At 42.9% G+C, this 26,004-nt stretch overlaps 28 non-coding genes across 28 annotated transcripts; all 28 read left to right on the top strand.

The window, feature by feature from the left end:
- The first annotated feature begins 2,077 nt into the window (after positions 1-2,077).
- On the top strand, positions 2,078-2,159 carry Trnal-aag. The gene has a single exon. It is a non-coding gene; the product is annotated as a tRNA-Leu (tRNA).
- Positions 2,160-7,751: 5,592 nt separating this feature from the next.
- Positions 7,752-7,825, top strand: Trnai-uau. The gene has a single exon. It is a non-coding gene; the product is annotated as a tRNA-Ile (tRNA).
- Positions 7,826-9,123: 1,298 nt separating this feature from the next.
- Trnal-uag lies at positions 9,124-9,205 on the top strand. The gene has a single exon. It is a non-coding gene; the product is annotated as a tRNA-Leu (tRNA).
- A 301-nt stretch (positions 9,206-9,506) lies between these two features.
- On the top strand, positions 9,507-9,588 carry Trnal-uag. The gene has a single exon. It is a non-coding gene; the product is annotated as a tRNA-Leu (tRNA).
- Positions 9,589-9,888: 300 nt separating this feature from the next.
- Trnal-uag lies at positions 9,889-9,970 on the top strand. Its single transcript has one exon. It is a non-coding gene; the product is annotated as a tRNA-Leu (tRNA).
- A 296-nt stretch (positions 9,971-10,266) lies between these two features.
- Trnal-uag lies at positions 10,267-10,348 on the top strand. Its single transcript has one exon. It is a non-coding gene; the product is annotated as a tRNA-Leu (tRNA).
- A 300-nt stretch (positions 10,349-10,648) lies between these two features.
- On the top strand, positions 10,649-10,730 carry Trnal-uag. Its single transcript has one exon. It is a non-coding gene; the product is annotated as a tRNA-Leu (tRNA).
- A 682-nt stretch (positions 10,731-11,412) lies between these two features.
- Positions 11,413-11,494, top strand: Trnal-aag. The gene has a single exon. It is a non-coding gene; the product is annotated as a tRNA-Leu (tRNA).
- A 213-nt stretch (positions 11,495-11,707) lies between these two features.
- Positions 11,708-11,789, top strand: Trnal-uag. Its single transcript has one exon. It is a non-coding gene; the product is annotated as a tRNA-Leu (tRNA).
- Positions 11,790-12,088: 299 nt separating this feature from the next.
- Positions 12,089-12,170, top strand: Trnal-uag. The gene has a single exon. It is a non-coding gene; the product is annotated as a tRNA-Leu (tRNA).
- A 683-nt stretch (positions 12,171-12,853) lies between these two features.
- Trnal-gag lies at positions 12,854-12,935 on the top strand. The gene has a single exon. It is a non-coding gene; the product is annotated as a tRNA-Leu (tRNA).
- A 300-nt stretch (positions 12,936-13,235) lies between these two features.
- Trnal-uag lies at positions 13,236-13,317 on the top strand. The gene has a single exon. It is a non-coding gene; the product is annotated as a tRNA-Leu (tRNA).
- A 682-nt stretch (positions 13,318-13,999) lies between these two features.
- Positions 14,000-14,081, top strand: Trnal-uag. The gene has a single exon. It is a non-coding gene; the product is annotated as a tRNA-Leu (tRNA).
- Positions 14,082-14,377: 296 nt separating this feature from the next.
- Trnal-aag lies at positions 14,378-14,459 on the top strand. The gene has a single exon. It is a non-coding gene; the product is annotated as a tRNA-Leu (tRNA).
- A 300-nt stretch (positions 14,460-14,759) lies between these two features.
- Trnal-uag lies at positions 14,760-14,841 on the top strand. The gene has a single exon. It is a non-coding gene; the product is annotated as a tRNA-Leu (tRNA).
- Positions 14,842-15,523: 682 nt separating this feature from the next.
- On the top strand, positions 15,524-15,605 carry Trnal-uag. The gene has a single exon. It is a non-coding gene; the product is annotated as a tRNA-Leu (tRNA).
- A 301-nt stretch (positions 15,606-15,906) lies between these two features.
- Trnal-uag lies at positions 15,907-15,988 on the top strand. The gene has a single exon. It is a non-coding gene; the product is annotated as a tRNA-Leu (tRNA).
- Positions 15,989-16,288: 300 nt separating this feature from the next.
- On the top strand, positions 16,289-16,370 carry Trnal-uag. Its single transcript has one exon. It is a non-coding gene; the product is annotated as a tRNA-Leu (tRNA).
- A 682-nt stretch (positions 16,371-17,052) lies between these two features.
- On the top strand, positions 17,053-17,134 carry Trnal-aag. The gene has a single exon. It is a non-coding gene; the product is annotated as a tRNA-Leu (tRNA).
- A 299-nt stretch (positions 17,135-17,433) lies between these two features.
- On the top strand, positions 17,434-17,515 carry Trnal-uag. The gene has a single exon. It is a non-coding gene; the product is annotated as a tRNA-Leu (tRNA).
- A 300-nt stretch (positions 17,516-17,815) lies between these two features.
- Positions 17,816-17,897, top strand: Trnal-uag. Its single transcript has one exon. It is a non-coding gene; the product is annotated as a tRNA-Leu (tRNA).
- Positions 17,898-18,840: 943 nt separating this feature from the next.
- Positions 18,841-18,922, top strand: Trnal-uag. The gene has a single exon. It is a non-coding gene; the product is annotated as a tRNA-Leu (tRNA).
- Positions 18,923-19,223: 301 nt separating this feature from the next.
- On the top strand, positions 19,224-19,305 carry Trnal-uag. Its single transcript has one exon. It is a non-coding gene; the product is annotated as a tRNA-Leu (tRNA).
- A 1,447-nt stretch (positions 19,306-20,752) lies between these two features.
- On the top strand, positions 20,753-20,834 carry Trnal-uag. Its single transcript has one exon. It is a non-coding gene; the product is annotated as a tRNA-Leu (tRNA).
- Positions 20,835-21,134: 300 nt separating this feature from the next.
- Positions 21,135-21,216, top strand: Trnal-uag. Its single transcript has one exon. It is a non-coding gene; the product is annotated as a tRNA-Leu (tRNA).
- A 2,344-nt stretch (positions 21,217-23,560) lies between these two features.
- Positions 23,561-23,642, top strand: Trnal-aag. Its single transcript has one exon. It is a non-coding gene; the product is annotated as a tRNA-Leu (tRNA).
- Positions 23,643-23,942: 300 nt separating this feature from the next.
- Trnal-uag lies at positions 23,943-24,024 on the top strand. Its single transcript has one exon. It is a non-coding gene; the product is annotated as a tRNA-Leu (tRNA).
- A 682-nt stretch (positions 24,025-24,706) lies between these two features.
- Trnal-uag lies at positions 24,707-24,788 on the top strand. The gene has a single exon. It is a non-coding gene; the product is annotated as a tRNA-Leu (tRNA).
- The last annotated feature ends 1,216 nt before the right edge of the window (positions 24,789-26,004 follow it).

The following is a 26,004-nucleotide window of genomic DNA, read 5'->3' as shown; positions in this document are numbered from 1 at the left end:
CGGTCGCGGTCGTCAGTTTGGCTTGCCATGGAATGGTTTGTTTTGCTGGCTATTGTAGCTGGTGGGTGGGTGATATGACGACCCAAACTGATTCACTCCCTGCTGCCCAGGTAGTTGGAAAGAAACATGTTTATTTGACTGATGGGTTTCCTCATTCCTTTTTTTTAATAAAAAATCTACGGCTTTTGAGAGTTCTTGAATATATGAAGACATTTCTGACTGCTCCGTACCAGTAGCATTTACCGGTTTTGATCTATCTTTCAAGGCCGCAACCAGAGAGTTCACGGACTCATTCTGCTTTTCAACAAGTTGTTTTGATTCTACCGTTTCGAGGCTTCCACGCAGTTTCGAATCAGAAGGTTTATCAACAACTTGCACTATGGAATTCATCAAGAATAGAAATACTTGCTAACTTAGGAATTTAACAACGATATCAATCCAAAACCAACCATTCTAAAAAAAAAATAGGTTTTCCAAACTCAAATCAAAAATAAAATAAATTTTAGAACTGATTCAGATCGAAAACTAAATAGAAGACATTTAAATCATGATTAATCAAAAGAATGTTCTACCAATCGCCAAAAAAATTGTTAACCTCCGCAATTTTACGGAAAATATCGACAACGGAAATCTATTTTTCAAAAAGTGCGAGAAAACTTCTTCGATGTTATAATATGATTGATAATAATAAAAAAAACAACGCAAAATTTAAATGCAATCAAAATCACACACACAAAAATGATTCACTAATGTAGGAATAATACCAAGTACACCATCAAACATTGTGGGTGAGTTCGAGAATCACTGCCACCATTATGTAAAGGTTCTCGTAAAGAACCCTACACTAAATTATAACGAACACGAAAAAGCCGGAGGCGATTTCCCCAAAATGTAAATGGTGTATTGGTTTTAAAAAGGAAGTGGGTACATACCAAATATAGGAAGAGAAAAGGGAAGAACACTGGATTGATATTAGCTATTCTCAACTGACAGTTCTAACTAACTCAGGTCTGGTCTCGGAATAGCAATGCCAATACTAACTTTAAACATCAGCTTTTATACCCAAACATTTCTATTGCCACGTAGTTGACGTCTAACTACGCAGTTCTAGAAATGGTTAGGTTACATTTAATGACACGTATACGGAAATGCAATTATAATAAAGTCACGCACTATGAACTCATGGATCCTCCATACGAGTCCTCAAAAGACGCCAAACGTTCAATCAGCACGTTTGGAACACCTGCAGAGCTCAGAAATAAGAACAACATGACATCATTAATCAATATAAATCTGGTGCAACATGATCCGTTACAATAGTGTGGCCGAGTGGTCTATGGCGCTGGTTTAAGGCACCAGTCTCTTCTGAGGAAAGGGTTCCAATCCCTTCATTGTCATAATCTCCACATTTGATTGCGTATTAACGATTTGTTATCGTTCTTGGCCGAGTATCGATTTGAAGCCTGTTAGCTCAGTTGGTTAGATCGCCGTGCTAATAACGCGGAGGTCATGAGTTCGATCCTCTTACGGGCCAGTGTAATGGAGGAATTTTCGTTGAGTGCAACAGATAGAGAAACAAGTTTAAGTTGTACCGGATTTCGAACCAATATTTAAAATAAAGAAACACGAAAGCCCATATAGAAGAGTCCCATGAAGAATCTGCTATGTAAAAAACTTAGGGCACGATTCCAATAATGATAGTGTGGCCGAGTGGTCTATTGCGCTGGTTATAGGCACCAGTCTCTTCGGAGGCAAGGGTTCGAATCCCTTCACTGTCATAATCTCTACATTTGATTGTGTATTAACGATTTGTTATCGTTCTTGGCCGAGTATCGATATGATCCCTGTTAGCTCAGTTGGTTAGAGCGCCGTGCTAATAACGCGGAGGTCATGAGTTCGATCCTCTTACGGGCCAGTGAAATGGAGGAAAAGTCGTTGAGTGCAACATATAGAGGAACAACTTCAAGTTGTAAAGGATTTCGTAACCAACTTTGAAAAAAAGAAACACGAATTCCCATCTAGAAGAGTCCCATGAAGAATCTGCTATGTAAAAACCTTAGGGCACAATAACAACCATGATAGTGTGGCCGAGTGGTCTATGGCACTGGTTTAAGGCACCAGTCTCTTCGGAGGCAAGGGTTCGAATCCCTTCACTGTCATAATCTCTACATTTGATTGTGTATTATGTTGATTTGTTGTCTATAACCAAACTTCCCTTCCTCCCCCTTCTATCTGTCAGAGTGCCTTGAGAGACCACTAGTTGGCTCTGCCAGTTCATAAGCAAGTGAAGTCAGTGGGTGTCAATCACCACTCTTATGTATTGTGTCTCTTCTCTCTGACAGGTATGTTACTTTGCTGTGCTCTCAATATTCGTAAGAATGATCTTGATATATCTTGATGTGAATTACCTCATTCTAATTTATGTATTGTGTCTCTTCTCTCTGACAGGCTTTATCTCTGTCTATTTGTGAAATACAGAAGCTATCAGATCGAAGTCAAGATCACAGCAACCTCTGGTATTAGTTCATATTGATTAATAGTTAACAGGTTATGGGCCCAGTGCTATAATATTTACCGCACATCTATTATTTCAAGAACATTCCTGTTGCTTACCAAGACCAGCATGTCAGTTTTCACTGCGAAGGATGTTGCACACATTGACAAGCTCAACGGAACCAACTTCCAAGTGTGGAAGTTCCAGACATGCCTGATGCTTCGCAATCACAGCTTGATGGATCTAGTAATTGGAACAGAAGCAAAACCAGATCCAATCGTGGCTTCAGGCGTCACCACCAATCAAGCAGCAATCACCAGTTGGAAGCAAAAGGACAACACAGCACAGTTACTGATCTCGTCCACCATCTGCTCTGACCAACAACGTTCCCTCATTACCTGTACATCAGCCACAGAAATAGGGAAACGAGTCATCAGTCAGTTCGAACAATCTGCTGCAGAAAACAAAATGTTTCTTCTTCAACAGTTCCTGAACTACCAGTACAAGGAAGGTCACGATATATCCAGTCACGTCACGGCCATTGAATTGATGGCCAGTCAACTACAAGATGTCGGATCTCCAGTTTCGGACGACCAGGTCATCACCAAAATTGCTTCGACTCTTCCTCCCTCTTACCGACACGTCATTGCAGCCTGGGAGAATTTGGACGACAGCAAAAAGACAGTCAATCTCTTGCGAGCTCGACTTATGAAGCAGGAAGCCATGAATCAACAATACGGTGAGGTAGACAGTGCCGATGCTGCTTTCTTTGCTAGGAGAGTCAATCGACCAACTGGAGGGGCATCTTATTCCGGTACACAAGAACCCAGCAGACCGGCTCCTGTTTGTAACTACTGCGAAGGACTTGGACGAAGACGCAATAATCACGAAGAGTCAAGATGCTGGAAAAAGAAGAAAGATAAAAGGCAACAAGGAGACGCCAGAGCCAACATCGCCTCTAGCAATCCAGATTGGCCACCCGGCTACGCTTTTACTTCTCTGTCTTTGCTGTCCAACGTCAAGAAGTGCAATCAAACTGATTGGTACGCGGATTCTGGAGCTTTGCAGCATATGAGTGATCAGTTGTGGCAGTTCCAGAACTACAATTCAGTCAAGCCTGGCAGCTGGCCAGTGAAGGGCATCGGTCTGGACAACGATCCATTACAGGTGCATGGCGTCGGTGACATTCCAATTCGGTGTCGAGTCGATGGCAACTGGTTCAACGCTGTCATTCACGATGCCGTCTATGTCCCAGGTTTGGGGGCAAACCTGTTTTCTATTCGATGCGCCACTAAACTCGGGGCGGTATGCACGTTTTCCGGAAAAATGCTAACCATTGCCAGAGAAGAAAAAGTTTTAGCTGTGGGCGTCTGCCAGTCCACCAACCTCTACCGTCTTGACATCCAACCTGCAAGGAGACCTGAACCAGTTGTTATTTCATTGGTAGCCCAGTTGGCCAAAACAGAGACTCATTCGATGACTGTGTGGCATCAACGTCTTGGCCATGTCAGCGTTTCCACCATCAAGAAAATGGAGCAGAAGGGTATGGTTGAAGATTTAATAATCGCACCCGGTGTAGATGTTCACCATGTTTGCTCTGGTTGTGCTTTCGGAAAATTGCATCGTTTACCATTTCCAACAGGCAGGATTCGGGCACTTAAAGTCGGCGACCTCATTCATTCAGACGTTTGCGGCCCTATGTCGAAGGCATCACCTGGTTGAGCACGTTTTTTTGTTACATTTAAAGACGACTACAGTGGGTACTGCGTCATTCGTTTCATCAAGAAGAAGTCGGAGGTTGCAGAACTCTTTCAACATTTCGTCTTGAGAGTAGAAGCGGAGACAGGACAGAAGGTGAAGACACTCCGTTCAGATAACGGAGGAGAATACGAGAGCCATGAACTACAAAACTGGATGAAGAAAATGGGCATCAGACACGAGACTAGTGTGCCGCAAACCCCTCAGCAGAATGGAGTAGCGGAAAGGCAGATGCGGACTATAGTAGAGATGGCCAGAAGCATGCTACATGGAGCAAATCTTTCAACTGAGCTCTGGGCGGAGGCATCAAACGCAGCAGTTTATATTCTTAACCGAGTCTACAGCAGCACTGCCCTAGAAGAGAAGACGCCATATGAAATGTGGTATGGGAAGAAACCCAATCTGGCTCACGTTCGAATCTTTGGATCGACAGTTTATTCACATGTGCCCAAAAAGGAAAGGGGAAAATTCGATCCCACTGGAAGAAAATGTGTCTTGGTCGGCTACTGCGAAACTCAGAAAGCCTTTCGGCTTTGGGATCCGTCTGCAAGAAAAGTTAGAATTTCTAGAGACGTATTATTTGATGAATTTATCTCTGATCATTTAGATACTATTCCCGAGTTTGAATCGACGTCTACTCCTGCTTCCGAACCAGTCGAAGAAGAATTAGCAGGAGAGCTTAACGACATTTTTGTTCCTTCCGAAGAAATTAGTGAAGAAGAACTGGACATCGCTCCTGTTGATAGGCCTGATCCAGTCCACCCGATTCGAGTGTCAGCAAGAGTGAACAAAGGAAGACCGGCCGTCTCCTGGGCCGATGAATCTCAAACGCCAACCTATGCCGGCCTCGCTGCAGTAGACGCTGAATTATCAGAGCCATTGACGTATCAAGAGGCAATGGATTCCCCTCAAGCAAATGAGTGGGTGGCTGCTATGGATGAAGAGCTGGCATCATTGAAGAAAAATGACGCGTGGGAGCTCACCGAAATCCCACCAAATAGGAACATCATCGAGAATCGGTGGGTATACAAACTAAAACGTGACAGCAGTGGAGGCGTCGTACGTTTCAAGGCCCGACTAGTAGCAAAAAGGCTATACTCAGCGTGCCGGAATCGATTATGAAGAAACTTACAGCCCAGTTGTTCGCTACGATTCTTTAAGAGCAGTTTTTGCCATCGCTGCAGCCCTGGATTTAGAAATCGCCCAATTGGATATAAAAACTGCCTTTTTATATGGTGATTTAAATGAAGAGCTGTTTATGTCTCAACCCACCGGTTTTCTCAGCAAAGGTCAAGAAAAACTAGTGTGTCGCCTGAAACGGGGTTTGTACGGTTTAAAACAAGCGTCCCGATCCTGGAATTCGAAATTCAACGAGTTCATAACAAAATACGGACTTAAGCCGAGTGTAGCAGATCCGTGTGTTTATTCTCTCAATTCCGACGGTGTCATCATCATTATGGCCATCTGGGTTGATGATGGGTTGGTGTGTAGCAATCATCACTCCAAGCTGGACGACATCGTGCAGTTTCTAAGTAACCAGTTCGAGATGACCTCGGGCCCAGCAGGCTGTTTCGTCGGCATTCAAATTGTGAGAGACCGGGAAAAGAAGATCATTCATCTGCATCAAGAAGCGTACATCAAACGAGTGCTCACTAAATTTCAGATGGGAGAATGCAATCCAAGAGGTGTTCCCGCTGATCCACACTCACGACTTTCTAAAAGAGTCAGCACGATTGAAGAAGAATATTCCTGCCCGTTTCGTGAAGCCGTCGGATCGATAATGTATGCCATGACCTGTACTCGTCCTGACATTGCTTTCTCTATAGGCCAAGTGTCACAATTTTGTAGCAGCCCCACCAAAAGCCACTGGGAAGCTGTAAAAAGAATTCTAGGGTATCTAAAAGGAACTCAAGACCATGGTGTTTCCTATGGAAGCAGTGACGACTTCAGGCTGACGGCGTATTCTGATTCTGACTTTGCCGGAAATACCGACGATCGACGCTCAATCAGTGGAACCTTGTTAATTCTAAACGGCGGACCTGTGGCTTGGGCCAGTAGAAAGCAGAAGTGCACTTCCCTATCAACAACGGAGGCCGAGTACGTGGCGGCAAGTTCCACGGCTAAAGACATCACCTGGTTTCGTCAACTACTAGAGGACGTGGGACATCAACAAACTTTTCCAACAACACTTTGGTGTGATAACCAAAGTGCCGTCCGTCTGCTGCGGAATCCGGAATATCACCAGCGTACGAAACACATCGATATTAAATACCATCATATCCGCGATCTTCAAGAAGCAGGTGTCATTGACGTGACACATATCAGCACGAAAGATCAACTTGCCGACCTTTTCACCAAAGGATTGGAAGCCGGAAGATTTCAGTATCTTGTTCAAAGTATTGGTGTATTCAGTTCAGTTTGAGTGGGTGTGTTGATTTGTTGTCTATAACCAAACTTCCCTTCCTCCCCCTTCTATCTGTCAGAGTGCCTTGAGAGACCACTAGTTGGCTCTGCCAGTTCATAAGCAAGTGAAGTCAGTGGGTGTCAATCACCACTCTTATGTATTGTGTCTCTTCTCTCTGACAGGTATGTTACTTTGCTGTGCTCTCAATATTCGTAAGAATGATCTTGATATATCTTGATGTGAATTACCTCATTCTAATTTATGTATTGTGTCTCTTCTCTCTGACAGGCTTTATCTCTGTCTATTTGTGAAATACAGAAGCTATCTGATCGAAGTCAAGATCACAGCAACCTCTGGTATTAGTTCATATTGATTAATAGTTAACATATTAACGATTTGTTATCGTTCTTGGCCGAGTATCGATATGAGGCCTGTTAGCTCAGTTGGTAAGAGCGCCGTGCTAATAACGCGGAGGTCATGAGTTCGATCCTCTTACGGGCCAGTGCAATGGAGGAAAATTCGTTTAGTGCAACACAAAGAGGAACAAGTTTAAGTTGTACACCCGTCTCCATAAATATGTGACCCACTCGAATGGCGGGAAATTTGTTAATACTGCTGCAACTAGTCTTAACGCTGAATATCATTGCAGCGGCATCTCAAAATTATTTTTTTTTGTATTCTTTGTCTTGTATAATGGGGTGGGAGAGAAAACAGGCAAGAAAGAATACCAAAAAAATAATTTTGACATGCCGCTGCAATGATATTCAGCGTTAAGACAAGTTGCAGCATTATTAACAAATTTCCCGCCATACGGGTAGGTCACATATTTATGGAGACGGGTGTACAGGATTTCGTAACCATCATTTAAAATAAAGAAACACGAATTCCCATCTAGAAGAGTCCCATGAAGAATCTGCTGTGTAAAAACCTTAGGGAGCAATACCGATAATGATAGTGTGGCCGAGTGGTCTATGGCGCTGGTTTAAGGCACCAGTCTCTTCTGAGGCAAGGGTTCCAATCCCTTCATTGTCATAATCTCTAAATTTGATTGAGTATTAACGATTTGTTATCGTTCTTGGCCGAGTATCGATGTGAGGCCTGTTAGCTCAGTTGGTTAGAGCGCCGTGCTTATAACGCGGAGGTCATGAGTTCGATCATCTTGCGGGTCAGTGCAATGGAGGTAAAGTCGTTGAGTGCAATAGATTGAGGAACAAGTTTAAATTGTAAAGGATTTCGTAACCAACATTATAAAAAAAGAAACACGAATTTCCATCTAGAAGAGTCCCATGAAGAATCTGCTATGTAAAAACCTTAGGGCACAATAACAAACATGATAGTGTGGCCGAGTGGTCTATGTCGCTGGTTTTAGGCATCATTCTCTTTGGAGGCAAGGGTTCGAATCCCTTCACTGTCATAATCTCTACATTTGATTGTGTATTAACGATTTTTTATCGTTTTTGGCCGAGTATCGATATGAGGCCTGTTAGCTCAGTTGGTTAGAGCGCCGTACTAATAACGCGTGGTTCATGAGTTCGATCCTCTTACAGGCCAGTGCAATAGAGGAAAAGTCGTTGAGTGCAACAGATAGAGGAACAAGTTTCAGTTGTACAGGATTTCGTAATCAACATTTAAAATAAAGAAACACGAAATCCCATATAGAAAAGTCCCATGAAGAATCTGCTCTGTAAAATCCTTAGGACACGATACCAATAATGATAGTGTGGCCGAGTGGTCTATAGAGCTGGTTTTAGGCAACAGTCTCTAAGGAGGCAAGGGTTCGAATCCCTTCACTGTCATAATCTCTACATTTGATTGTGTATTAACGATTTTGTATCGTTCTTGGCCGAGTATCGATGTGTGGCCTGTTAGCTCAGTTGGTTAGAGCGCCGTGCTAATAACGCGGAGGTCATGAGTTCGATCCTCTTACGGGCCAGTGCAATGGAGGAAACTTCGTTGAGTACAACAAATAGAGGAACAAGTTTAAGTTGTTAAGGATGTCGTAATCAACGTTAAAAAAAAAGAAACACGAATTCGCATCTAGAAGAGTCCAATGAAGAATCCATATATAATAAAACAGCAAGCTTCTGGGGGAGGGGCTTATTCATGTCACGGACATTTTGGGGGAGGAGCCTGTGTCTGGGTCAACACAGGCTCCTCCCCCATTTCTTTTATGGAACATGCCCAAACATGCCCATCACCACCAGATGTCGTCGCCTTGATGACCCAATATTTGATGACAACCAGCATCACCACCAGATGTCTATAGCATCGCCGTGATGACGAAATTTTCAAGTAAGGTACTGGGCAGATTTACCACGATGAAATCTATTACGGGCAGAAGATTGAGCTACAGAAAAGCTAATAGCAAAACAGTCCGAATTTACGCTAGACCAAAGTTCCCCGGATTTGAACGGGGCTCAGGTTACTCGTCTGCTATGTAAAAACCTTAGGGCACTATAACAAACATGATAGTGTGGCCGAGTGGTCTATGGCGCTGGTGTTAGGCACCAGTCTCTTCGGAGGCAAGGGTTCGAATCCCTTCACTGTCATAATCTCTACATTTGATTGTGTATTAACGATTTTGTATCGTTCTTGGCCGAGTATTGATGTGAGGCCTGTTAGCTCAGTTGGTTAGAGCGCCGTGCTAATAACGCGGAGGTCATGAGTTCGATCCTCTTGCGGGCCACTGCATTGGAGGAAACGTCGTTGAGTACAACAGATAGAGGAACAAGTTTAAGTTGTTAAGGATGTCGTAATCAACATTTAAAAAAAAAGAAACACGAGTTCTTATCTAGAAGAGTCCCATGAAGAATCTGCTATCTAAAAACCTTAGGGCACTATAACAAACATGATAGTGTGGCCGAGTGGTCTATGGCGCTGGTTTTAGGCACCAGTCTCTTCGGAGGCAAGGGTTCGAATCCCTTCACTGTCATAATCTCTACATTTGATTGTGTATTAACGATTTTTTTTCGTTCTTGGCCGAGTATTGATGTGAGGCCTGTTAGCTCAGTTGGTTAGAGCGCCGTGCTAATAACGCGGAGGTCATGAGTTCGATCCTCTTACGGGCCAGTGCAATGGAGGAAAAGTCGTTGAGTGCAACAGATAGAGGAACAAGTTTCAGTTGTACAGGATTTCGTAACCAACATTTAAAATAAAGAAACACGAAATCCCATATAGAAGAGTCCCATGAAGAATCTGCTATGTAAAAACCTTAGGGCACGATACCAATAATGATTATGTGGCCGAGTGGTCTATGGCGCTGGTTTTAGGCACCAGTCTCTTCTGAGGCAAGGGTTCGAATCCCTTCATAATCTCTACATTTGATTGTGTATAAACGATTTTGTATCGTTCTTGGCCGAGTATTGATGTGAGGCCTGTTAGCTCAGTTGGTTAGAGCGCCTTGCTAATAACGCGGAGGTCATGAGTTCGATCCTCTTGCGGGCCAGTGCAATGGAGGAAACGTCGTTGAGTACAACAGATAGAGGAACAAGTTTAAGTTGTTAAGGATGTCGTAATCAACATTTAAAAAAAAAAGAAACACGAGTTCGCATCTAGAAGAGTCCCATGTTGAATCTGCTATGTAAACACCTTAGGGCACTATAACAAACATGATAGTGTGGCCGAGTGGTCTATGGCGCTGGTATTAGGCACCAGTCTCTTCGGAGGCAAGGGTTCGAATCCCTTCACTGTCATAATCTCTACATTTGATTGTGTATTAACGATTTTTTATCGTTCTTGGCCGAGTATCGATATGAGGCCTGTTAGCTCAGTTGGTTAGAGCGCCGTGCTAATAACGCGGAGGTCATGAGTTCGATCCTCTTACGGGCCAGTGCAATAGAGGAAAAGTCGTTGAGTGCAACAGATAGAGGAACAAGTTTCAGTTGTACAGGATTTCGTAACCAACATTTAAAATAAAGAAGCACGAAATCCCATATAGAAGAGTCCCATGAAGAATCTGCTATGTAAAAACCTTAGGGCACGATACCAATAATGATAGTGTGGCCGAGTGGTCTATGGCGCTGGTTTTAGGCACCAGTCTCTTCGGAGGCAAGGGTTCGAATCCCTTCACTGTCATAATCTCTACATTTGATTGTGTATTAACGATTTTTTATCGTTCTTGGCCGAGTATCGATATGAGGCCTGTTAGCTCAGTTGGTTAGAGCGGCGTGCTAATAACGCGGAGGTCATGAGTTCGATCCTCTTACAGGCCAGTGCAATAGAGGAAAAGTCGTTCACTGTAACAGATAGAGGAACAAGTTTCAGTTGTACAGGATTTCGTAACCAACATTTAAAATAAAGAAACACGAAATCCCATATAGAAGAGTCCCATGAAGAATCTGCTATGTAAAAACCTTAGGGCACGATACCAATAATGATAGTGTGGCTGAGTGGTCTTTGACGCTGGTGTTAGACACCAGTCTCTTCGGAGGCAAGGTTTCGAATCCCTTCACTGTCATAATCTCTACATTTGATTGTGTATTAACGATTTTTTATCGTTCTTGGCCGTGTATCGATGTGAGGCCTGTTAGCTCAGTTGGTTGGAGCGCCGTGCTAATAACGCGGAGGTCATGAGTTCGATCCTCTTGCGGGCCAGTGCAATGGAGGAAAAGTCGTTGAGTGCAACAGATAGAGGAACAAGTTTAAGTTGTTAAGGATTTCGTAACCAACATTTAAAAAAAAGAAACACGAATTTCCATCTAGAAGAGTCCCATGAAGAATCTGCTATGTAAAAACCTTAGGGAACAATTATAACCATGATAGTGTGGCCGAGTGGTCTATGGCGCTGGTTTAAGGCACCAGTCTCTTCGTAGGCAAGGGTTCGAATCCCTTCACTGTCATAATCTCTACATTTGATTGTGTAATAACGATTTTTTATCGTTCTTGGCCGAGTATCGATATGAGGCCTGTTAGCTCAGTTGGTTAGGGCGCCGTGCTAATAACGCGGAGGTAAAGGTAAAAAGGTAAAGGTAAAAAAGAAACACGAGTTCGCATCTAGAAGAGTCCCATGAAGAATCTGCTATGAAAACACCTTAGGGCACTATAACAAACATGATAGTGTGGCCGAGTGGTCTATGGCGCTGGTTTTAGGCACCAGTCTCTTCGGAGGCAAGGGTTCGAATCCCTTCACTGTCATAATCTCTACATTTGATTGTGTATTAACCATTTTTTATCGTTCTTGGCCGAGTATCGATATGGACCTGTTAGCTCAGTTGGTTAGAGCGCCGTGCTAATAACGCGGAGGTCATGAGTTCGATCCTCTTACGGGCCAGTGCAATAGAGGAAAAGTCGTTGAGTGCAACAGATAGAGGAACAAGTTTCAGTTGTACAGGATTTCGTAACCAACATTTAAAATAAAGAAACACGAAATCCCATATAGAAGAGTCCCATGAAGAATCTGCTATGTAAAAACCTTAGGGCACGATACCAATAATGATAGTGTGGCCGAGTGGTCTATGGCGCTGGTTTTAGGCACCAGTCTCTTCGGAGGCAAGGGTTCGAATCCCTTCACTGTCATAATCTCTACATTTGATTGTGTATTAACGATTTTTTATCGTTCTTGGCCGAGTATCGATGTGAGGCCTGTTAGCTCAGTTGGTTAGAGCGCCGTGCTAATAACGCGGAGGTCATGAGTTCGATCCTCTTGCGGGCCAGTGCAATGGAGGAAAAGTCGTTGAGTGCAACAGATAGAGGAACAAGTTTCAGTTGTACAGGATTTCGTAACCAACATTTAAAATAAAGAAACACGAAATCCCATATAGAAGAGTTCCATGAAGAATCTGCTATGTAAAAGCTTAGAGCACTATAACAAACAAGATAGTGTGGCCGAGTGGTCTATGGCGCTGGTTTTAGGCACCGGTTTCTTCGGAGGTAAGGGTTCGAATCCCTTCACTGTCATAATCTCTACATTTGATTGTGTATTAACGATTTTTTATCGTTCTTGGCCGAGTATCGATATGAGGCCTGTTAGCTCAGTTGGTTAGAGCGCCGTGCTAATAACGCGGAGGTCATGAGTTCGATCCTCTTGCGGGCCAGTGCAATGGAGGAAACGTCGTTGAGTACAACAGATAGAGGAACAAGTTTAAGTTGTTAAGGATGTCGTAATCAACTTTAAAAAAAAAAAGAAACACGAGTTCGCATCTAGAAGAGTCCCATGAAGAATCTGCTATGTAAACACCTTAGGGCACTATAACAAACATGATAGTGTGGCCGAGTGGTCTATGGCGCTGGTTTGAGGCACCAGTCTCTTCGGAGGCAAGGGTTCGAATCCCTTCACTGTCATAATCTCTACATTTGATTGTGTATTAACGATTTTTTATCGTTCTTGGCCGAGTATCGATATGAGGCCTGTTAGCTCAGTTGGTTAGAGCGCCGTGATAATAACGCGAAGGTCATGAGTTCAATCTTCTTACGGGCCAGTGCAATAGAGGAAAAGTCGTTGAGTGCAACAGATAGAGGAACAAGTTTCAGTTGTACAGGATTTCGTAACCAACTTTTAAAATAAAGAAACACGAAATCCCATATAGAAGAGTCCCATGAAGAATCTGCTATGTAAAAACCTTAGGGCACGATACCAATAATGATAGTGTGGCCGAGTGGTCTATGGCGCTGGTTTTAGGCACCAGTCTCTTCGGAGGCAAGGGTTCGAATCCCTTCACTGTCATAATCTCTACATTTGATTGTGTATTAACGATTTTTTATCGTTCTTGGCCGAGTATCGATATGAGGCCTGTTAGCTCAGTTGGTTAGAGCGGCGTGCTAATAACGCGGAGGTCATGAGTTCGATCCTCTTACAGGCCAGTGCAATAGAGGAAAAGTCGTTCACTGTAACAGATAGAGGAACAAGTTTCAGTTGTACAGGATTTCGTAACCAACATTTAAAATAAAGAAACACGAAATCCCATATAGAAGAGTCCCATGAAGAATCTGCTATGTTAAAACCTTAGGGCACGATACCAATAATGATAGTGTGGCCGATTGGTCTATGGAGCTGGTTTTAGGCACCAGTCTCTTCGGAGGCAAGGGTTCGAATCCCTTCACTGTCATAATCTCTACATTTGATTGTGTATTAACGATTTTTTTTCGTTCTTGGCCGAGTATTGATGTGAGGCCTGTTAGCTCAGTTGGTTAGAGCGCCGTGCTAATAACGCGGAGGTCATGAGTTCGATCCTCTTACGGGCCAGTGCAATGGAGGAAAAGTCGTTGAGTGCAACAGATAGAGGAACAAGTTTCAGTTGTACAGGATTTCGTAACCAACATTTAAAATAAAGAAACACGAAATCCCATATAGAAGAGTCCCATGAAGAATCTGCTAAGTAAAAACCTTAGGGCACGATACCAATAATGATTATGTGGCCGAGTGGTCTATGGCGCTGGTTTTAGGCACCAGTCTCTTCTGAGGCAAGGGTTCGAATCCCTTCATAATCTCTACATTTGATTGTGTATAAACGATTTTGTATCGTTCTTGGCCGAGTATTGATGTGAGGCCTGTTAGCTCAGTTGGTTAGAGCGCCGTGCTAATATCGCGGAGGTCATGAGTTCGATCCTCTTGCGGGCCAGTGCAATGGAGGAAACGTCGTTGAGTACAACAGATAGAGGAACAAGTTTAAGTTGTTAAGGATGTCGTAATCAACATTTAAAAAAAAAAGAAACACGAGTTCGCATCTAGAAGAGTCCCATGAAGAATCTGCTATGTAAAAACCGTAGGGAACAATAATAACCATGATAGTGTGGCCGAGTGGTCTATGGCGCTGGTTTAAGGAACCAGTCTCTTCGTAGGCAAGGGTTCGAATCCCTTCACTGTCATAATCTCTACATTTGATTGTGTAATAACGATTTTTTATCGTTCTTGGCCGAGTATCGATATGAGGCCTGTTAGCTCAGTTGGTTAGAGCGCCGTGCTAATAACGCGGAGGTCATGAGTTCGATCCTCTTACGGGCCAGTGCAATAGAGGAAAAGTCGATGAGTGAAACAGATAGAGGAACAAGTTTCAGTTGTACAGGATTTCGTAACCAACATTTAAAATAAAGAAACACGAAATCCCATATAGAAGAGTCCCATGAAGAATCTGCTATGTAAAAACCTTAGGGCACTATAACAAACATGATAGTATGGCCGAGTGGTCTATGGCGCTGGTTTTAGGCACCAGTCTCTTCGGAGGCAAGGGTTCGAATCCCTTCACTGTCATAATCTCTACATTTGATTGTGTATTAACGATTTGTTATCGTTCTTGGCCGAGAATCAATATAAGTCCTGTTAGCTCAGTTGGTTAGAGGGCCGTGCTAATAACGCGGAGGTCATGAATTCCATCTTCTTACGGGCCAGTACAATGGAGGAAAAGTCGTTGAGTGCAACAGATTGAGGAACAAGTTTCAGTTGTACAGGATTTCTTAACCAACATTTAAAATAAAGAAACACGAAATCCTATATAGAAGATTCCCATGAAGAATCTGCTATGTAAAAACCTTAGGGCACGAATCCAATAATGATAATGTGGCCGAGTGGTCTATGGCGCTGGTTTTAGGCACCAGTCTCTTCTGAGGCAAGGGTTCGAATCGTTTCACTGTCATAATCTCTACGTTTGATAGTGTATTAACGATTTTGTATCGTTCTTGGCCGAGTATCGATGTGAGGCCTGTTAGCTCAGTTGGTTAGAGCGCCGTGCTAATAACACGGAGGTCATGAGTTCGATCCTCTTACGGGCCAGTGCAATAGAGGAAAAGTCGTTGAGTGCAACAGATAGAGGAACAAGTTTAAATTGTACAGGATTTCGTAACCAACATTTAAAATAAAGAAACACGAAATCCCATATAGAAGAGTCCCATGAATAATCTGCTATGTAAAAACCTTAGGGCACGATACCAATAATGATAATGTGGCCGAGTGGTCTATGGCGCTGGTTTTAGGCACCAGTCTCTTCTGAGGCAAGGGTTCGAATCCCTTCACTGTCATAATCTCTACATTTGATTGTGTATTAACGATTTTGTATCGTTCTTGGCCGAGTATTGATGTGAGGCCTGTTAGCTCAGTTGGTTAGAGCGCCGTGCTAATAACGCGGAGGTCATGAGTTCGATCCTCTTACGGGCCACTGCAATGGAGGAAACGTCGTTGAGTACAACAGATAGAGGAACAAGTTTAAGTTGTTAAGGATGACGTAATCAACATTTAAAAAAAAAGAAACACGAGTTCTTATCTAGAAGAGTCCCATGAAGAATCTGCTATCTAAAAACCTTAGGGCACTATAACAAACATGATAGTGTGGCCGAGTGGTCTATGGCGCTGGTTTTAGGCACCAGTCTCTTCGGAGGCAAGGGTTCGAATCCCTTCACTGTCATAATCTCTACATTTGATTGTGTATTAACGATTTTTTATCGTTCTTGGCCGAGTATCGATATGAGGCCTGTTAGCTCAGTTGGTTAGAGCGGCGTGCTAATAACGCGGAGGTCATGAGTTCGATCCTCTTACAGGCCAGTGCAATAGAGGAAAAGTCGTTCACTGTAACAGATAGAGGAACAAGTTTCAGTTGTACAGGATTTCGTAACCAACATTTAAAATAAAGAAACACGAAATCCCATATAGAAGAGTCCCATGAAGAATCTGCTATGTTAAAACCTTAGGGCACGATACCAATAATGATAGTGTGGCCGAGTGGTCTATGGCGCTGGTTTTAGGCACCAGTCTCTTCGGAGGCAAGGGTTCGAATCCCTTCACTGTCATAATCTCTACATTTGATTGTGTATTAACGATTTTTTTTCGTTCTTGGCCGAGTATCGATGTGAGGCCTGTTAGCTCAGTTGGTTAGAGCGCCGTGCTAATAACGCGGAGGTCATGAGTTCGATCCTCTTACGGGCCAGTGCAATGGAGGAAAAGTCGTTGAGTGCAACAGATAGAGGAACAAGTTTCAGTTGTACAGGATTTCGTAACCAACATTTAAAATAAAGAAACACGAAATCCCATATAGAAGAGTCCCATGAAGAATCTGCTATGTAAAAACCTTAGGGCACGATACCAATAATGATAATGTGGCCGAGTGGTCTATGGCGCTGGTTTTAGGCACCAGTCTCTTCGGAGGCAAGGGTTCGAATCCCTTTACTGTCATAATCTCTACATTTGATTGTGTATTAACGATTTTGTATCGTTCTTGGCCGAGTATTGATGTGAGGCCTGTTAGCTCAGTTGGTTAGAGCGCCGTGCTAATAACGCGGAGGTCATGAGTTCGATCCTCTTACGGGCCAGTGCAATGGAGGAAACGTCGTTGAGTACAACAGATAGAGGAACAAGTTTAAGTTGTTAAGGATGTCGTAATCAACATTATAGAAAAAGAAACACGAATTTCCATCTAGAAGAGTCCCATGAAGAATCTGCTATGTAAAAACCTTAGGGAACAATAATAACCATGATAGTGTGGCCGAGTGGTCTATGGCGCTGGTTTAAGGCACCAGTCTCTTCGGAGGCAAGGGTTCGAATCCCTTCACTGTCATAATCTCTACATTTGATTGTGTATTAACGATTTTTTATCGTTCTTGGCCGAGTATCGATATGAGGCCTGTTAGCTCAGTTGGTTAGAGCGCCGTGCTAATAACGCGGAGGTCATGAGTTCGATCCTCTTACGGGCCAGTGCAAAAGAGGAAAAGTCGTTGAGTGCAACAGATACAGGAACAAGTTTCAGTTGTACAGTTTTCGTAACCAACATTTAAAATAAAGAAACACGAAATCCCATATAGAAGAGTCCCATGAAGAATCTGCTATGTAAAAACCTTAGTTAACGATACCAATAATGATAGTGTGGCCGAGTGGTCTATGGCGCTGGTTTTAGGCACCAGTCTCTTCGGAGGCAAGGGTTCGAATCCCTTCACTGTCATTATCTCTACATTTGATTGTGTATTAACGATTTTTTATCGTTCTTGGCCGAGTATCGATATGAGGCCTGTTAGCTCAGTTGGTTAGAGCGCCGTGCTAATAACGCGGAGGTCATGAGTTCGATCCTCTTACGGGCCAGTGCAATAGAGGAAAAGTCGTTGAGTGCAACAGATAGAGGAACAAGTTTCAGTTGTACAGGATTTCGTAACCAACATTTAAAATAAAGAAACACGAAATCCCATATAGAAGAGTCCCATGAAGAATCTGCTATGTAAAAACCTTAGGGCACGATACCAATAATGATAGTATGGCCGAGTGGTCTATGGCGCTGGTTTTAGGCACCAGTCTCTTCGGAGGCAAGGGTTCGAATCCCTTCACTGTCATAATCTCTACATTTGATTGTGTATTAACGATTTTTTATCGTTCTTGGCCGAGTATCGATGTGAGGCCTGTTAGCTCAGTTGGTTAGAGCGCCGTGCTAATAACGCGGAGGTCATGAGTTCGATCCTCTTGCGGGCCAGTGCAATGGAGGAAAAGTCGTTGAGTGCAACAGATAGAGGAACAAGTTTCAGTTGTACAGGATTTCGTAACCAACATTTAAAATAAAGAAACACGAAATCCCATATAGAAGAGTCCCATCCCTACTAACACGGCCCATCCAATTTATGTAAGATGTAGGTTAATATGGGATGAATACATCCAGGTCGCAATTGGGGGGCGGTAGTATAGCGTAGGTATAAATTTATTCGGATCTAGGATGGGATGAAATAAAGAATATTCATCGTAGATCCACCAGCGTATATTCATTAATATACTGATTGTACGTCAAAGTAATATACCCGGGGGTATGATTTTGTTGTGATACCATTTGGTACATACACAGAATGTGCATCACAGTATAACCATATAAGGTACACAGTGGACGAAAAAGCTAAAGAATATCTCTATTTCCACTACACACAAACATTTGTTCCTCAAAGGTATGAACAGTTGGTCAAATGGTTAGAGAGGTGAGCTACGAAATAGAAGGTCAGTAGTTCAAGTCTCGGGTTAGACTTTTATCTTTTAATTTCTGACAGAAATCATATCCAAAGATGGATGTTAATTAAGGATACTGTGTATACACAAACCGGTATATTCAAGGGACATACAAATGGTACGTGCGGGGAAGGGGAAATAAGGATCAACATGAAGCATTCCATGGATATGCTGTTTGTATCTCCCTTATCCTTGGGAGTACGCTGCAGTCATATCCATGGTACATCGCTGTGTTAGTAGGGATGAAGAATCTGCTATGTAAAAACCTTAGGGCACGATACCAATAATGATAGTGTGGCCGAGTGGTCTATGGCGCTGGTTTTAGGCACCAGTCTCTTCGGAGGCAAGGGTTCGAATCCCTTCACTGTCATAATCTCTACATTTGATTGTGTATTAACGATTTTTTATCGTTCTTGGCCGAGTATTGATGTGAGGCCTGTTAGCTCAGTTGGTTAGAGCGCCGTGCTAATAACGCGGAGGTCATGAGTTCGATCCTCTTACGGGCCACTACAATGGAGGAAACGTCGTTGAGTACAACAGATAGAGGAACAAGTTTAACTTGTTAAGGATGTCGTAATCAACATTTAAAAAAAAAGAAACACGAGTTCTTATCTAGAAGAGTCCCATGAAGAATCTGCTATCTAAAAACCTTAGGGCACTATAACAAACATGATAGTGTGGCCGAGTGGTCTATGGCGCTGGTTTTAGCCACCAGTCTCTTCGGAGGCAAGGGTTCGAATCCCTTCACTGTCATAATCTCTACATTTGATTGTGTATTAACGATTTTTTATCGTTCTTGGCCGAGTATCGATATGAGGCCTGTTAGCTCAGTTGGTTAGAGCGGCGTGCTAATAACGCGGAGGTCATGAGTTCGATCCTCTTACGGGCCAGTGCAATAGAGGAAAAGTCGTTGAGTGCAACAGATAGAGGAACAAGTTTCAGTTGTACAGGATTTCGTAACCAACATTTAAAATAAAGAAACACGAAATCCCATATAGAAGAGTCCCATGAAGAATCTGCTATGTAAAAACCTTAGGGCACGATACCAATAATGATAATGTGGCCGAGTGGTCTATGGCGCTGGTTTTAGGCACCAGTCTCTTCGTAGGCAAGGGTTCGAATCCCTTCACTGTCATAATCTCTACATTTGATTGTGTATTAACGATTTTTTATCGTTCTTGGCCGAGTATCGATATGAGGCCTGTTAGCTCAGTTGGTTAGAGCGCCGTGCTAATAACGTGGAGGTCATGAGTTCCATCCTCTTACGGGCCAGTGCAATAGAGGAAAAGTCGTTGAGTGCAACAGATAGAGGAACAAGTTTCAGTTGTACAGGATTTCGTAACCAACATTTAAAATAAAGAAACACAAAATCCCATATAGAAGAGTCCCATGAAGAATCTGCTATGTAAAAACCTTAGGGCACGATACCAATAATGATAATGTGGCCGAGTGGTCTATGGCGCTGGTTTTAGGCACCATTCTCTTCTGAGGCAAGGGTTCGAATCCCTTTACTGTCATAATCTCTACATTTGATTGTGTATTAACGATTTTTTATCGTTCTTGGCCGAGTATCGATATGAGGCCTGTTAGCTCATTTGGTTAGAGCGCCGTGCTAATAACGCGGAGGTCATGAGTTCGATCCTCTTACGGGCCAGTGCAATAGAGGAAAAGTCGTTGAGTGCAACAGATAGAGGAACAAGTTTAAGTTGTACAGGATTTCGTAACCAACATTTAAAATAAAGAAACACGAAATCCCATATAGAAGAGTTCCATGAAGAATCTGCTATGTAAAAGCTTAGAGCACTATAACAAACATGAAAGTTAGGCCGAGTGGTCTATGGCGCTGGTTTTAGGCACCGGACTCTTCGAAGGTAAGGGTTCGAATCCCTTCACTGTCATAATCTCTACATTTGATTGTGTATTAACGATTTTTTATCGTTCTTGGCCGAGTATCGATATGAGGCCTGTTAGCTCAGTTGGTTAGAGCGCCGTGCTAATAACGCGGAGGTCATGAGTTCGATCCTCTTGCGGGCCAGTGCAATGGAGGAAACGTCGTTGAGTACAACAGATAGAGGAACAAGTTTAAGTTGTTAAGGATGTCACAATCAACATTAAAAAAAAAAAGAAACACGAGTTCGCATCTAGAAGAGTCCCATGAAGAATCTGCTATGTAAACACCTTAGGGCACTATAACAAACATGATAGTGTGGCCGAGTGGTCTATGGCGCTGGTTTTAGGCACCAGTCTCTTCGGAGGCAAGGGTTCGAATCCCTTCACTGTCATAATCTCTACATTTGATTGTGTATTAACGATTTTTTATCGTTCTTGGCCGAGTATCGATATGAGGCCTGTTAGCTCAGTTGGTTAGAGCGCCGTGCTAATAACGCGGAGGTCATGAGTTCGATCCTCTTACGGGCCAGTGCAATAGAGGAAAAGTCGTTGAGTGCAACAGATAGAGGAACAAGTTTCAGTTGTACAGGATTTCGTAACCAACATTTAAAATAAAGAAACACGAAATCCCATATAGAAGAGTCCCATGAAGAATCTGCTATGTAAAAACCTTAGGGCACGATACCAATAATGATAATGTGGCCGAGTGGTCTATGGCGCTGGTTTTAGGCACCAGTCTCTTCGGAGGCAAGGGTTCGAATCCCTTCACTGTCATAATCTCTACATTTGATTGTGTATTAACGATTTTTTATCGTTCTTGGCCGAGTATCGATATGAGGCCTGTTAGCTCAGTTGGTTAGAGCGCCGTGCTAATAACGCGGAGGTCATGAGTTCGATCCTCTTACGGGCCAGTGCAAAAGAGGAAAAGTCGTTGAGTGCAACAGATACAGGAAAAAGTTTCAGTTATACAGGATTTCGTAACCAACATTTAAAATAAAGAAACACGAAATCCCATATAGAAGAGTCCCATGAAGAATCTGCTATGTAAAAACCTTAGTTAACGATACCAATAATGATAGTGTGGCCGAGTGGTCTATGGCGCTAGTTTTAGGCACCAGTTTCTTCGGAGGCAAGAGTTCGAATCCTTTCACTGTCATAATCTCTACATTTGATTGTGTATTAACGATTTGTTATCGTTCTTGGACGAGTATCGATATGAGGCCTGTTAGCTCAGTTGGTTAGAGCGCCGTGATAATAACGCGAAGGTCATGAGTTCAATCCTCTTACGGGCCAGTGCAATAGAGGAAAAGTCGTTGAGTGCAACAGATAGAGGAACAAGTTTCAGTTGTACAGGATTTCGTAACCAACATTTAAAATAAAGAAACACGAAATCCCATATAGAAGAGTCCCATGAAGAATCTGCTATTTAAAAACCTTAGGGCACAATACCAATAATGATAGTGTGGCCGAGTGGTCTATGGCGCTCGTTTTATGCACCAGTCTCTTCGGAGGCAAGGGTTCGGATCCCTTTACTGTCATAATCTCTACATTTGATTGTGTATTAACGATTTTGTATCGTTCTTGGCCGAGTATTGATGTGAGGCCTGTTAGCTCAGTTGGTTAGAGCGCCGTGCTAATAACGCGGAGGTCATGAGTTCGATCCTCTTACGGGCCAGTGCAATGGAGGAAACGTCGTTGAGTACAACAGATAGAGGAACAAGTTTAAGTTGTTAAGGATGTCGTAATCAACATTATAAAAATAGAAACACGAGTTCGTATCTAGAAGAGTCCCATGAAGAATCTGCTATGTAAAAACCATAGGGCACTATACCAATAATGATAATGTGGCTGAGTGGTCTTTGGCGCTGGTGTTAGGCACCAGTCTCTTCGGAGGCAAGGGTTCGAATCCCTTCACTGTCATAATCTCTACATATGATTGTGTATTAACGATTTTTTATCGTTCTTGGCCGTGTATCGATGTGAGGCCTGTTAGCTCAGTTGGTTAGAGCGACGTGCTAATAACGCGGAGGTCATGAGTTCGATCCTCTAACGAGCCAGTGCAATGGAGGAAACGTCGTTGATTACAACAGATAGAGGAACAAGTTTAAGTTGTTAAGGATGTCGTAATCAACATTATAGAAAAAGAAACACGAGTTCGCATCTAGAAGAGTCCCATGAAGAATCTGCTATGTAAAAACCTTAGGGCACGATACCAATAATGATAGTGTGGCTGAGTGGTCTTTGGCGCTGGTGTTAGGCATAGCCTACTTTATTATAGGAAGCCCAACGGTTTGGGTTTTTTTTGGAAGCCAATTTGGGTTCCCTTCCTCTTATTTGGCTCCGCCCTAAGTGGACCCACGGGAGCCAATTTATCGTCTAGTGGCGATATTTGAAAACACGGATTTGTTTACGTTTCTATCGATATGATTTCATTCGCGAAGGAATGGAATCAGATTGGACGATAGGACGTGTTAAATGGCTACGAAGGGCCATTCACTAAACAATAATGTCCACCGTTCCATGTAACATTGTCATGAAATCCCTCACGGCAACATATTAATGGTGCGTTCATAAATTACAGGGTAATCCCCCCAAACCATAACATTCGAAATTTCGGAGGGCGTGTCATTATTTCGCTCACCAGATGGCCCCCCTGGGTCCACTTGGAAGATGCGAAATCGGAGGAAAGGTGAGCAAAGTAGGCTTCACTTTTCCAACACGCGAGAGATATCCTTCCTTTGGGCTTCCTATAATAAAGTAGGCTATGTGTTAGGCACCAGTCTCTTCGGAGGCAAGGGTTCGAATCCCTTCACTGTCATAATCTCTACATTTGATTGTGTATTAACGATTTTTTATCGTTCTTGGCCGTTTATCGATGTGAGGCCTGTTAGCTCAGTTGGTTGGAGCGCCGTGCTAATAACGCGGAGGTCATGAGTTCGATCCTCTTGCGGGCCAGTGCAATGGAGGAAAAGTCGTTGAGTGCAACAGATAGAGGAACAAGTTTAAGTTGTAAAGGATTTAATAACCAACATTTAAAAAAAAGAAACACGAATTTCCATCTAGAAGAGTCCCATGAAGAATCTGCTATGTAAAAACCTTAGGGAACAATAATAACCATGATAGTGTGGCCGAGTGGTCTATGGCGCTGGTTTAAGGCACCAGTCTCTTCGGAGGCAAGGGTTCGAATCCCTTCACTGTCATAATCTCTACATTTGATTGTGTATTAACGATTTTTTATCGTTCTTGGCCGAGTATCGATATGAGGCCTGTTAGCTCAGTTGGTTAGAGCGCCGTGCTAATAACGCGGAGGTCATGAGTTTGATCCTCTTACGGGCCAGTGCAAAAGAGGAAAAGTCGTTGAGTGCAACAGATACAGGAACAAGTTTCAGTTGTACAGGATTTCGTAACCAACATTTAAAATAAAGAAACACGAAATCCCATATAGAAGAGTCCCATGAAGAATCTTCTATGTAAAAACCTTAGTTAACGATACCAATAATGATAGTGTGGCCGAGTGGTCTATGGCGCTGGTTTTAGGCACCAGTCTCTTCGGAGGCAAGGGTTCGAATCCCTTCACTGTCATAATCTCTACATTTGATTGTGTATTAACGATTTTTTATCGTTCTTGGCCGAGTATCGATATGAGGCCTGTTAGCTCAGTTGGTTAGAGCGCCGTGCTAATAACGCGGAGGTCATGAGTTCGATCCTCTTGCGGGCCAGTGCAATGGAGGAAAAGTCGTTGAGTGCAACAGATAGAGGAACAAGTTTAAGTTGTAAAGGATTTCGTAACCAACATTTAAAAAAAAGAAACACGAATTTCCATCTAGAAGAGTCCCATGAAGAATCAGCTATGTAAAAACCTTAGGGCACGATACCAATAATGATAGTGTGGCTGAGTGGTCTTTGGCGCTGGTGTTAGACACCAGTCTCTTCGGAGGCAAGGGTTCGAATCCCTTCACTGTCATAATCTCTACATTTGATTGTGTATTAACGATTTTTTATCGTTCTTGGCCGAGTATCGATATGAGGCCTGTTAGCTCAGTTGGTTAGAGCGCCGTGCTAATAACGCGGAGGTCATGAGTTTGATCCTCTTACGGGCCAGTGCAAAAGAGGAAAAGTCGTTGAGTGCAACAGATACAGGAACAAGTTTCAGTTGTACAGGATTTCGTAACCAACATTTAAAATAAAGAAACACGAAATCCCATATAGAAGAGTCCCATGAAGAATCTTCTATGTAAAAACCTTAGTTAACGATTCCAATAATGATAGTGTGGCCGAGTGGTCTATGGCGCTGGTTTTAGGCACCAGTCTCTTCGGAGGCAAGGGTTCGAATCCCTTCACTGTCATAATCTCTACATTTGATTGTGTATTAACGATTTTTTATCGTTCTTGGCCGAGTATCGATATGAGGCCTGTTAGCTCAGTTGGTTAGAGCGCCGTGCTAATAACGCGGAGGTCATGAGTTCGATCCTCTTGCGGGCCAGTGCAATGGAGGAAAAGTCGTTGAGTGCAACAGATAGAGGAACAAGTTTAAGTTGTAAAGGATTTCGTAACCAACATTTAAAAAAAAGAAACACGAATTTCCATCTAGAAGAGTCCCATGAAGAATCAGCTATGTAAAAACCTTAGGGCAAAATAACAACCATGATACTGTGGCCGAGTGGTCTATTGCACTGGTTTTAGGCACCAGTCTCTTCGGAGGCAAGGGTTCGAATCCCTTCACTGTCATAATCTCTACATTTGATTGTGTATTAACGATTTTTTATCGTTCTTGGCCGAGTATCGATTTGAGGCCTGTTAGCTCAGTTGGTTAGAGCGCCGTGCTAATAACGCGGAGGTCATGAGTTCGATCCTCTTACGGGCCAGTGCAATAGAGGAAAAGTCGTTGAGTGCAACAGATAGAGGAACAAGTTTCAGTTGTACAGGATTTCGTAACCAATATTTAAAATAAAGAAACACGAAATCCCATATAGAAGAGTCCCATGAAGAATCTGCTATGTAAAAACCTTAGTTAACGATACCAATAATGATAGTGTGGCCGAGTGGTCTATGGCGCTAGTTTTAGGCACCAGTTTCTTCGGAGGCAAGGGTTCGAATCCTTTCACTGTCATAATCTCTACATTTGATTGTGTATTAACGATTTGTTATCGTTCTTGGACGAGTATCGATATGAGGCCTGTTAGCTCAGTTTGTTAGAGCGCCGTGATAATAACGCGAAGGTCATGAGTTCAATCCTCTTACGGGCCAGTGCAATAGAGGAAAAGTCGTTGAGTGCAACAGATAGAGGAACAAGTTTCAGTTGTACAGGATTTCGTAACCAACATTTAAAATAAAGAAACACGAAATCCCATATAGAAGAGTCCCATGAAGAATCTGCTATTTAAAAACCTTAGGGCACAATACCAATAATGATAGTGTGGCCGATGTGTCTATGGCGCTCGTTTTATGCACCAGTCTCTTCGGAGGCAAGGGTTCGAATCCCTTTACTGTCATAATCTCTACATTTGATTGTGTATTAACGATTTTGTATCGTTCTTGGCCGAGTATTGATGTGAGGCCTGT

Source organism: Daphnia pulicaria, chromosome 1 (genome assembly GCF_021234035.1).
Source record: "Daphnia pulicaria isolate SC F1-1A chromosome 1, SC_F0-13Bv2, whole genome shotgun sequence".
NCBI classification, from domain to species: Eukaryota; Metazoa; Arthropoda; class Branchiopoda; order Diplostraca; family Daphniidae; genus Daphnia; species Daphnia pulicaria.
Note: the sequence above shows the minus strand (reverse complement) of the source record. Positions and strands in the feature narration are given on the sequence as shown.